Below are 13,211 nucleotides of genomic sequence, written 5' to 3' on the forward strand. Positions count from 1 at the left end.
TGGTAGAGAGAAAGGTGCTTACACATTCCATAGGGGTTGTGGATTCCTGTCTTGGATTTAGGTGCTGAAATACTTTGTTGAACATTCTCTTAGAACCTGATTATTTCTGTTAAAAACTAATCAAATTTATCTTATTTACTATTTAAGTCTCTTTTTTGTGAATATAAAGTTTAAAGAAGTTCTCCCTTAAATATCCTAGGAATCTACTAATTTCTACATATCTGTTTTTTCCTCCCATATAATAACTGAAATTTATCTAGCAACTGCTTTTCCAAGATTCCTGAGAAGAGCAAACTCTGCTACATATTTCAGCAAATAACTCACCTAAGGTACAGGAAGACAAAGAGTTCACTAATTTATACAGAGCATTACTTTGTTTTTTCCTTTATACAATAGAAATTAATTAATTTTGCTAGTTATTGGCTGATTACTCATATTGAGTTTCTGGTGAGTTGGATTCATTAACTAATACACAGATTCAAGACCTGGTGTTAAATTAAACTGAAATATAAATTAAACAAGCAATACGGTATAATTTCATACTATATAAAGATGACTAAATAATTATACTATCAGAGTTCAAACAAATATATTTTGTTAGAGTTTCTAATTTCTCTCTCAAAATAGCACAGTAATTTTTTCTTATTCACTCTTTTTTTTGGTAGATGATAAAGGCACCATTCAAGAGACAAATCTGTAGTGCCAGTCCTTTCCTGTTTGCCCAGAAAGCTTTATTCAGATCAGAAGTAAAATTGTTAAATAAAAATTAAAAAGGTTTGGAACTGTTAATGCAAGCCACTACAAACTTTGGAAGTACAAACCATTTCCATATTAGTGCTATATCTTTTTTTTTTTTGTACACAAAAGGTGCATTTGTTCTCCCTTACAAATCAGTAAAACTTTTTCCCCTAATTTTATAATTCTACTGGATAGCAGAGACACTATCAGTTGTACACTGTGCTTCTGATAAGATTTTTCAAATTTGAGCCAACTGTTTAAATAACATTAATCTATTTTTCTTTTAAGTGAAGCACTTTTTCAGGTTATGCTTTCTCTGTATAAGTAGCTGTCATTTCAGCTAACATCATCAAAAATTTATTTTTCCTGAATTGTAATTGCTTTAGGTATGACTGTTATCTCATTGCATGCAGCTACCCTTCCTCATTAGAAATAATATGTGCTGTACTTAGAACTAAACTTATGCATATAATACGTTATTAGAAATATTTAAGTCAGAATTAGTTAAGTGATGGCTTGGTAAAAAGAAATGTCTGGATTTATTACTTATCAAGTAAAACAAACAGAAATATATTATGCTTCTATGATTGCTCCACATTAATAATGGAATGGTAAGTTTATTTCAAACTACCATTATTTCAAGAGCATTTTTTTTGATTCCTGTTCTATTAGTACAGATTTATTTTTTCCCTAGAAGATTTAGCAAGATTTGTATCCACAGTAAGATTTTGTTGTTATTAGTAGGATGAGTGATCAGCAGCCAGATGCTGGACCAGTATCTCATTTCTGCAGGTGTCTATCGGCATATAGGAAACAATTTCTTCATAGCATTCAAATTAGTTTACTTGGTTTGGATGGACAGTCTTGTTGACTGGTTTCCTTGACAATGACATGAATCAATAAGGACACAACCCATGCTATGTGCATGAAGCTGAGGTGTCATCACAGTGAGCCGTTTATTATGCATTACCACTTACATCCAAATGTGAGAGAGGAGAGCCAATGTCTCATACTTTCAGATTCCTAGTTATGTAACACAGACTCCTGGTTCCAAGAACATAAGGATCATAAATCTTGCATGCAAAATACCATGCTAGTGTTTTCAGGGAGTAATACCTGTTTAAATTCTCATGACACAAATTAAATCAAACACTGTTGGAGGATTTGGTATAAAAAATCTTAGGACCCTTTTGGTCAGGTTTTAATAGCGATCTTTTAATTTAGGCTGAAGTTTCTTTACCATCAATTTATTTATTGTTTAGTTTTCTTTAATTTTAATATAACATCTTTTCCATCTTTTCCTGTATCTTATCTTTATACCAATCCATTGCTTCTGAAGCAGATGGCTCCTCTTACCTTAGTTTCAACAAGATGTCTATATGAGACTAATAGCTAAATAATTTCTTTTTTTGTTCTTTGTTTTTAGTCTTAGTGGACTTGCATACTGGAAACATTTGCTCTTGCTTCTTAGTATCCAGGGGCTTCTAATCAAGTACTCATAAACTGTTGTGTCCTTCAGCTTTAACTGCATGAGTTGGTTGGCTTTACCTTGAAGACTTTCAATTCTCATTGGCTTTTCAATATATAAATTAAATGTTTCACCTGAAATTTGATTGAACATAGATGCTTTCAATACCTTTACTCATTATCTGTTAAGTATGTTCATTAATCAACATTTCCTATTTTAAATAAAAATGTATTATTCTGACACTTGTGATTATGGTCTCCTAGCAACTTTCTCGAACCGACCCTTTTCATTTCAATGGTTGAAGGACAGAAAAGAATGAAGATAACCTTAATTCTATATGTGGTTTAATCCTTTTCTCCATGTGGTATAACTTTAATTTGCTAAAGGAGCTGATATCTGTAATTTCATTGGACTAATGATAAAGTGCAGTATTAAACTTCCATTCTACATGTCAGTGTAACCTATATCACAGAAAGAAAAATCTTTTCCCATATATTCACTTGGAGCCTGCAGTTAGCAGGCTGATTGTTTTTCACACAGAAAACTCCAGCAAGGCATTTTAAAGGAAAAACTTAATTCAATAGGTTTTTTCAATACCTCAGTAAGAATCAGCTTTTTTTCATTTTACATGCTGCTCTCCTCAATCCAAGTGGCTGCATGAGGTAAATTTTCTTGTCCCCAGTTGCCAAGTACCTTCTCCTTTTTCAAGTCCTCCTTAAGCTTTTCTCTGAAATTACTTCCTCATCTTTTTATTTCTGTCCATATGTCTATAGCTTTTTTTCTCCTGGAACATATTTTTATGTTTTGTCACAGGTCATTCTTACAAAACTGTGTAAATTCTTCTCCTTAGGTGTCTGATCTTACAATCTCTGGCACCCTGGGGAACAGCTGCACTGCCTTCAAAAGAACACAAAAGTTCGTAATTCTACAACAGTAAATCTTAATAAACCACCATATATCTATCTCTATATATTTATGTATGTATAATCTTACATATGAAGAAATCAATTTTTTCTTGGTATCAGGGTGCAATTTGTCATTTTTCACCACACTTGAATTTAGGATTGAACAGTTCTGTTTGTGCTGGTTGGCACTTACTCCATAGCTCCATCTTCATGGATACACAAGGAAAGCATGACTAATGACAACATGTGTACCAGTTGTGAAATTAAGTATCTGATCCTGTTCCTGAATTTAGATTTGCTAGTCATCCATGTTGTTTACAACACAATTAAATACAGACATACAGGATAAATTTTGTAGATTTCTGAAGGAAAGCCCTGCATATGCTCAGGGCTTTAGGATGGGCTCAAGTTTTTGCTTTTATAATCTGCAAAGGACAAATGGGTATTTTGAGTGCACTGTCCTCTAGTAGGTATGTCAAAATCAGTTTTTCTTTGTTGACACACAGTCAGCATCCTGGTCCTATGTGGTTTGGAGCCAGAAAATAAGTTTGGAAAGAGCCTAGGAGATAGTTATGCTTCAACCAGTCTAGGCTTTGCCCCATTGTCCTTACACAGCAAGAACTTGAACAGGAATGAAGGGATGATTTCTGTAGCACTGTTCTTACCAGATCATGGATTCTACATTGGAAACATGGACACCAGCAGTTTGACCTCCTTTGCTTAATTCTACCAGTAACAGGAGGAAAACCATGTGGGGATTCTACCCTGGAAAGAAATGAACTGGAGAAGCAATAAAGAAGCAGAGAGCATGCTGGGGGCACTCACAGATCCTTCTGCAGCACCAGTGATGTCAAAGTTGAAGCCGATGCTGCTTTCATGACCCCCTAATCTGACTGATGTCCTTTTTGTGTGGAGGCTGGTATTAGAAGGGAGCATGCATTCTCTGTTTTTATCTACTACTGAGCTCAGTTACAATACACAATCTGTAAGCGTAGTTGCAATACATGGGAAACACTCACTGTGTGAAATATATTTGAAATTACTTAGAAATTAGGTCTCTGTGGTTGTTTATAGATATACATATAAATACACTCAGCTGAGCTCAAGCATTCAAAGTCATTTTCTTATGATGAGTAGTGAGTTTACGAACACAGATGGGGACTGTGCCATGTAGACTGTCCAGAGTAACAAAAAACTAAGGTCCTGACAGGTTTCATTTTCTGGTGTAGACATAGCATAGCTGTTAAATTTCTTGAAATCCTGAATCTGATCAGGTCAACAATAGTCAGTTGGATTTTGCTGTTTTCTCAAACTTTGAACAAAGCTTTCTCCTTTAGGCCTTTCACCATTCATTTTCAGCATCAAATTACATACTATTTTTGTGGATACAGATACAAGATAGGGCATTGAGAAAGTGCAAACCAAGACATTTTCAATCATTTACCAGCAGTCCTGGCTAACTGGGGAGGGTTCAGTTGACTGTAGGTTGGCAAATGTGACACCCATTTATAAGAAAGGACGGAAAGAGCATTTGGGGAACGACAGGTCTGTCAGCCTGACCTCGATGCCAGGGAAGATCATGGAGTTGATCATCTTGAATGCCATCACGTGGCATCTGCAGGACAACCAGGGGATCAGGCTCAACCAGTGTGGGTTTGTGAAAGGTAGGTCCTGCTTAACCTGGTCCTACCTTGTACTGGTGTGGCCTCACCTCAAGTCATGTGTGCAGTTTTGGGTGCCATAACATAAGAAAGATATTAAGCTATTAGAGAGTGTCCAAAGGAGGGCAACAAAGATGGTGAAGGTCCTTGAGGGGAATCCATATGGGGACTGGTTGAGGTCACTTTGCTTTTTCAGCCTGGAGAAGAGGACACTGAGGGGAGATCTCATACCAGTCTACAGCTTCCAAGGGAAGTGAAGGGGCAGGCACTGATCTTTTCTCCCTGGTGACCAGAGACGGCTGGCTGAATATGAGCCAGCAGCGTGCCTGGCTGGCCAAGAAGGCCAGTGGCATTCTAGACTATATCAGAAATAGTGTGACCAGAAGGATTAGGGCAATGATCATCCCTGAGTACTTGGCATTGGTGAGGCTGCACCTTGAATCCTGTGTTCAGTTTTAGGCCCCTCACTACAAGAAACACACTGGAGCATGTCCAGAGAAAGGTAATGAAGCTGGTGAAGGGTCTGAGGCACAAGTGTTATGAGGAGTGGCTGAGGGAGTTGGGGTTGTTTAGCCTGAAGAATAGAAAGCTCAGGGGTGACGTTTTTGCTCTCTACAACTACCTGAAAAGAAGCTGTAGCGAAGTGGGAGTCGGTTTCTTCTCTCAAGCAACAAGTGATAGGATGAGAGGAAATGGCCTCGAGTTGCACAAGGGGAGGTTTAGATTAGGTATTAGGAAAACTTTCTTCATAGAAAGGATTGTCAAGCATTGGAAGGGGCTGCCCAGGGAAGTGGTTGAGTCATCTCTGGAGATGTCTAAAAGACATGCAGATGTGGTACTTAGGGACATGGTTTGACAGTGGACTTGGGAGTGCTAGAGCAATGGTTGGATTTGATGATTCTAGAGGTCTTGTTCAAACTAAGTGATTCTTTGATTCTATGATTCTAAGACCAGATCTTGCTCTGGTTTTAGTTCACTGATTCACAGACACTTGGAGAAATGTTCTCTCTATGCTAAGAATAGTAGCAATGGAAAACAAAATGGGAAACAGGAGACTTACAGCAAGACTTAAAGCAGTATAAAACAACATTTACTTGTTGACTTAATCTGTGTATTTTGCTACTATCAGGTTCTTCTCTAAGGGCTAAATTCAACCCCATCTTGGAGTTATTGATGAAATTAATTCTTCCAATTGGAAAATAAATTTTCTTTCTGATTCCTGCTGCTTGTCAGCTAGTGTTTTGGTTTCTCTGCTTCAGACTTCCTCCATCCCTTTTCACCTTCACCTCAATATATTCCTTTGTCTCCTTTCCCTCCTTCAGCTATCAGAATTGAATTCTGTATCTACATAACTTAATGCAATGGAAATGTATTAAGGTGGACTCTATACGCTATACAGAATAGAATGAAACAAAATTGCATACACTTGCAAAGAGTAGGTTTTAGGTCCATCCTTTATTTTGTGCTCATTGTGAAAAACCAGAATTAAATTAATAGTTAATTACTAATTCTTTTAAAAGTAAACTTTAATTAAAAAATTTTTACAAAGGAAAAAAAAGGCAAGCCTGTTAGACAAAGAAAATTAGTGGCTGATTACTATGGGAAATTTCTATATTTTGAAGTATTAAGCAAGCAAGAAAGAAAGGAATGAAGGAGGGAAGAAAGAAAAGAAAGAATGAAGAAAAGACAACTATGTAACCTAGTTACATTTCGTTTAACCTCAAAGGAAGATTTTTCTCTCCTTCAAGTTACTCACTTACATGTACTTGCTATGAAATCAGCATTGTGAGTAAGTTGATAGCCTGTAGAGGAAAGGAAAGAATGGCAAGCTGATTACTTTATGGTTATTTCACAAAACTGATGAGACAGCAAATGATATTCAATCCTATTAAAAAGACTAAGCACAGTCTTTCCCCCCCCCCCTTTTTAAAAAAATTCCTACCTTCCTTGTGCTGGGATTGGATGATACGATTCTACAATTCAGGGAGTCTGCAGAACATCTGCAATGAAATTGGTTTTCTGTGGAAAACTGATGAATCACTTACTGCCAATGACTGGAAGGAAAAGTACTTGTTTATGCCCTTATGTAATGAATTTTTATGAGGTGAAGTTTGCTGTTTATAAAAAATATACTTTCAGTTGCTGTAGATGTAAAATAATAGAATTCAGAATTTAGACCACCACATTACTGAAAAGGCAGTCACTAACAGAATATCATCTACTTACAAAATGTTAAAAAGGGGCTTTTACATCTATAACAGAATTAAAAATTCCATCCGTTTCGTAAGGTCTTACAAGAAAAAAAACCAAAGCAGGGACAATATTAACACTGCTACCTTTGTTAACACATCTTAAAATAAAATGAATACTTTTACCAAAAAATCTGCTTCAAAAAGTAGATCTAAAAAATTATGCTCATGAGCAATTCCTCAAAAAGGAGGCAATGTCTCTCTGTAATCATGGAAAATCAATTGCATGCTTTTCCTTGCATGTCCCCTCTCTAACAAAATCTTTTAAGCATGAGGTAAACTGATAGCTCAGGGGTAAGAACTGACCATTTCAATGTGAATAATAACTTTTCACAATCATATGTATCTTAAAGGGAGTTGTATGCCCACAAACGAATTAGTGGAGCTAATTTTGAGAATTTAACCAAAATAATTGTTTTAATTTTACATTCAAAAAGTTGGGTCTGACTGCTATAATCTTGTAATTACTTTAAGAATCTTGAGACATTTCATTCACTGCTTGAATGTCATTTCTTTTTGGACCCTGTCATATATTTCCAGGAATAGCTGTAGGTGACTGGAAATGTGCAGATATCTATTTTTAATGAGTAATGCATTTTGCATTTCTTTAGCAAAAGCTGTTTTGCTGTGTATGTGAAAAACTTCAAATGCCATTTTCTTCATACTTCTAATCTCGTCCTGACATCTATACTGGTTCTGCAAGTATGGGTAATGTACCATTTTTTCTTGGATCAATTTAGTATATTTTTATGAAGATGAGTTTTTGTGGCACTAAGCAATGATGCAATGAGCAACCTGCACTGCTTTGTACCTTGCCACTCATCTATCACCTTTCAAATTGTTGCATGGTGCCTGTTGTTGCTGCTATCGGTCACAGGGATTGTGAAAAGGATGGAACTGAGAAGGCACGCTGCAGGTCCATCTACACCTTCTGCAACAGCCAGGTTTGCTTACACCTGGAGACAACCAACCAAGTACAACTGAATTGTTACCCTATTTTCCTCAATGTGTCTAATAGGAGCTGTGCCACTTGGCTAATTGCCCACCTCATGCTTGCATTTGCAGCATGCTCTGGCCATTCAAGTGTTGCTTTTGGAGCAGAAATACCATTCACCACACTGGGACCATTCTGCCCTCTGTGTATGGAATGAACAGCAGTGAGTACATAGTTTTTGCATGGAACAGGCCCTCTTTGAAATCCCCATGCTGTTTACCCTGGAGCCACATTCCTCTAGAGCTCTGATTCCTGTGTCCAGCACCCCTCACTGCCTCCAGTTTTGCCCAATACTGATCTTTTGGGTTAATATGGATCAGGGATTGGTCATTATTACTGGTAGTGTAGCAATCACAGAGATGGTCAGAGCCTGTTGTGGAAGCCAACCTGAAGCGATGGCAATTATCTGCTCTTTGAATCATGTGACTTTATTAGATGGGGGCAATCCATAGGATCCACAATCTTAGGTAGGAGCATGCATCAACAGAGGCTGGAGTTAGGAGTTATCAATAAATATTGTATTCACATCACAAAAACTTTTATTTTATTACAGGACACTGATTTGTGGATATTATAACTGGCTACAGCAGTCCCTCATATGAGGAACTTACCAACTTGAAGATGACTGAAATCTTCATCAGTGCAAAAGCATATTAAGAGCTTAATTAGCCTCCCATGTAAGAGACAATACTGCCACAAACACAACCTACTGTCTTTGCCTGCTGCAGTAGGCACTCTCCTAGTGGCCCAGGGACTACCCTGCCCCTAGGCAGAAAACCCTGATCCTTTCTGCCTCCTGTCTTCAGGCCACAAACAAGAGAACTAACTACACGTGGCAGGCTAGCAGCCTTGTTAGGGAATCAGGTGTATTTGCCTCAAGACTTCTACTGAACCTATAAGCTGTGACTCATTTCTTCCATTAAGACCATGTATCTCCAAGGAATATCCTTGACACAGTTATTGCACCAGAGGTATCCTTCCCAATTGTACAAACAATTTGGAGATGCTGTCTTGGGTTATTTCCTTGGCACAGAAAAGACTATTTAGGTAATATCTTTAACCAAGATGGCACAGCAGCTATTGGCAAGTGACTAAAAGCTAGGGGAATGACAGGACACTTTGGTCAGCTTAATAACACTTAGCAGGTCTGCAGTCAGAGGTTAGACAGAAGGTTGCAGTGGACACAGAAAATGGCAAAAGAGTCAGCCTATCCCACTCTCCTGACCTACTGCAACATGCTCTCATTAGTTCCCCATTACAGCTCTTCCAACATAGCCTAATGCAGAGCATGCACCAGACTGACAACCTTTTGTTCCCTGAAATATCCTTGAAATATGTCCCCGACATAGATTCGAGATGAATTGTAGCACACTGGCCAACTTTACCATACTTTCCACCAGTTTGTTCTCTAAGAAGTAGCTGTTCTCAGGATTCAGCTAAGGACATTGTACTTATTAAAAACTGCCTTCAAGATACAGAACTACCTTTACTTGCTGTTGCACGACTGGCCACACCTCCTATCTAAAATAGGTCTGTTCACTGCATACAAAATGCAGACAGTTTGAACAGAGGTCCAAAACTCCAGGTGTGCTCCAGAGAACAGAAAAGATGACAAGCTGGCCTCAGCAGATGCTCTACAATTATGCCTGTGCACGTTTCTGAGTCATCTGGTCTCAGTTTCCCAGCCTGAGAGGGATCCTGCCCACAACTGTCTTTTCTCTAAGTGACATCTATTTGGTCACCTTGCCAGGCTTGTGCCAGCTCTGGCCTTGGAAGGACTCCCCTGGAATGGTGGAAACTTAAGACTGCAGTAACAATTTAGGTGGCTGTTTTGATGTTGTCAGCATGGAAAGTTCTCCTGGGAGGTGGAAGGCAGGCAGCTAGAATCTACTCAACCAATTCTACTAAGAGTTTTTCCTGGAAATGCATAACGGGTGGAAACACCATTTTGAAACTGCTCCGTGGTTTTGGTTGTATTCACTGTGAGTTGCAGTATTCCAGGCTACCATACTTTTGTTATTAAAAGTAAATGACCATCAACTTTACTATTGTGGCAGTAAGCATGTGACCTTATCCTGTGTCCAGTCATGTCACAATATTTTCTTCTTAGAACAAGCCAAGACAGCTTCCTAGCAAACACACAGTAAAGTGTAATGGTTGATAATTTGTTCTATGACTAGTCTGCTCACAAGAAAAAATATTAAAAAGCTTTGGAATCTTAAACTGAATAAAATTTTAAAGTGAACTCTAAACTAGTTTCTCACTTTGCATTTTAGTCTCATAAATACCAAAGTATGAAATCACCCATTGAGTAAGCATAACTACCCTTCAAAAGAAAAAGGCAAACTTCAGAACCTCCTGTTAAAAAAGTATAATTTATTTGTCAACTTGGATTTCATATGAATGATACATCCCAGATAACAATTACAGTAGTATTTTCAAATAAGGACATTCATTAGATTTTTGGGAAATATATATCTCTTATGTTTCTTCACATCTTCTCTTCATTGAGATCATCTTTGTCCATCATTTATGGAAAAATGAAATATTTCCAGGTAATGCAGAAATCAGATACTATCGTTCTCATTTTTTTTACAGAATATTTTTACAGAAAATACTGCTTTTAAGTCTTGTATAACATTACTTAAATAAAACCTCTCTTAAAGCGTATAGAGTAGAAGGAATGGTGGTAGCTTGTGGAAGCAAGGAATCAGCATTCTCTGACTCCTTTCAGCTGAATGTGTCCTGAGTCACACTGTGGCAACTGGTAATTCTCATTCAAATGAAGATGTGAAAAGTTTTCAAGTATATTTATAATATAATCGATCTGTTTCAGTTACCACTTCATTTTCTGATTTTTGATACAATTAAAATATTCAAGCAGCACACAAAGATGGACAACAGAGCACAAAGAAAACTGGTAATACAAGGCTGTAACTCCTATCCAAGACTGAATAAAAGTTCTGGTCCTTTAGCTTCCTTAAATTCTAGGCATTTATCCTTTTCACCAATGACTACTCAGAAGTACATTCTCATGGTAGCTGAACACTAAAACCCTTTTGTTTAGAGATTAACATTCCAAAATAAATTTTATTCCCTCTACTGCAGGAAGCATTGCCAGATATAGTAGTATATAAAACTAATTATCCCTTGATTAGTCCACAAATTATCTGATTTTTTCCTGTAATATCTTCAAGTAAGCCTTTTCTGCAGCTTATATATCACGAGACACAACAAAAGAGAATTACAATATAAAAAAAGGTATATATTTAATTTTCAAGTGCTATAAGGAAGATACTGAATATTGAAGTCCTAAAAAGCTAACTTGCTGCAAGTAGTTTTTCAATATCTAAGTTGGAACCTTGGTCTCGTCAATCTCAGCTGTGACTAAACTGAGCAAAGGTTTCACCATATGGTAGATTAAAAAAATTTAAATAATTCTTTATCTGACTAAAAGAACCACTCTCTTCCCAAACCTTCTACTACTGTGAGATGTCTGGTATCTGCTTACCTGCATGGGAAAATAAAAGAACTAAACCCCCACCTTAAGATCTAGGATCTTATGGTAACACAAACTGTTTGGTTATGACACAAGAAACAGACTTTACAAACCTGGTCAATTCTATGGGCTACAAAGCCAACACAGTGATGAGGAGGTGCTACATTAGCAGGCCAATGCTCTGGTATAATAAGTCATCAGAAGTTAAGTATCAAAAGTTCACTTCCAGAAGAAAAACAGTGAGGTCAAATGCAATATAGCACAGCTGGCAAAAACTAGCTGTACAACAGAGGTACTGAACTGCTGGAAACAGGTTTTGTACTGACAGTGTACCTGCATGAAGTTGCAAGAGACAAAACAAACCTCAAGAAATTCATACAGATTAGGAAAATCAAACAGCAGGACAGAGAAAGGTGAAATGAAAAAGGAAGATAACATTCTTTAAATATTCTGAAAAATTAAATATTTCTAAATAGGAAAGAAGCTAACTCCTGTCTAAGAAGGACATGACACCTAATAGAGGCCACTATAGAGAATCCATGCTCCTTTGACAAAGGAGCACTGTGACTTCAATTTCAGAATAAAGAGAGTTCACACCAAACAAAGTAAACTATGATTCTAAGCTACAAACACTGGATTTTGGATGCAAAAAGATCTTAATTAAGGATTATTAAAGACAGAGGTAGCAGAAATGCGGATGATACTTTCTGGAGACCCTAGACCACCTCGAAGTCATGGTTGCTAATACATTTCTTTGGGAAAAGGTATTAAGTGATGTGGAGGGACAATTCACACAAAATGTCTTCAGGATCAGGAAGTGAATCCAGGATACTCTCCAACTGTCTAGCCAGTTTTGATTCTTCTACTGAAGACAGATTTGCTCCTGCTGTTTCCAACTGCAACAGCAAATAACAGAAATATGGCAGGCTGCTAATATACACATTTGACGGCTAATAACATTGCGACACAGTATGTGGAAGCAATTGCTCTGAAGTCTCTGTTGACTCACAGAACAGTTAGCAGAATTAATGAAGTTTTGGGATGCCCAAAGATAGTTACAAACTCGCAAACTATATTTAATTGCATCAGATGAAAGCGAAGTGTGTCACTCTAAAGATCAAAACCTAGAATTTAAGATCTTCAAACAAATAGGCTGGTGGGTTGTTTTAATCAAAATGTAGAATGTAGAATGTAATAAATCATTTCATAAAAGTAGATCAAAGATATTGGATCAGTCGTTACCACAGTATTTTTGGGACTGACTATTGATGATAGCCAATCAAGAACACAGCCACCATAAAGTTATTTACTCAAATCATCTGTATAAGTTTTTGAAAATGTAAGAGTCAAAAGAGGATGAAATGTATTTTTGTGTTAATGAGACTCTTCTGGGTAAGACTTCCTGTTAAAAAAGAACTACAAAAAATAATCTTATAAAACCAGGTTGAAGAATAAAAGAATAAAGTGTTAGAACAGTAACACCATTGCAAAGCCAAATAAGAAACCAAATAGTGAAAGCAAAGAGCAGGAAAGCTACCTATTTTAATGCATTAACATGCACATAACTGTGTTTGAACTTTTTTTCTGTGTGGAGGTGAACTGTTAGTGAGATTTGGCATCCACCTTGATCACATCAAAAAAAGAAGAGTGTCAATTCCCACAGACAGCATCTTGTGAGTAAACAGTTTTCTCCAGTG

The 13,211-nt window shown here is 37.1% G+C and overlaps 1 protein-coding gene across 1 annotated transcript in view; it reads right to left on the minus strand.

Moving 5' to 3' along the window:
• PEX2 (peroxisomal biogenesis factor 2) overlaps positions 1–13,211 on the minus strand; it is a 45,114-nt gene that overhangs the window by 10,787 nt on the left and 21,116 nt on the right. The window lies entirely within an intron of this gene.

The sequence above is a fragment of the Lepidothrix coronata genome, unplaced genomic scaffold (assembly GCF_001604755.1).
Source record: "Lepidothrix coronata isolate B3197 unplaced genomic scaffold, Lepidothrix_coronata-1.0 Scaffold36, whole genome shotgun sequence".
Classification (NCBI taxonomy): domain Eukaryota; kingdom Metazoa; phylum Chordata; class Aves; order Passeriformes; family Pipridae; genus Lepidothrix; species Lepidothrix coronata.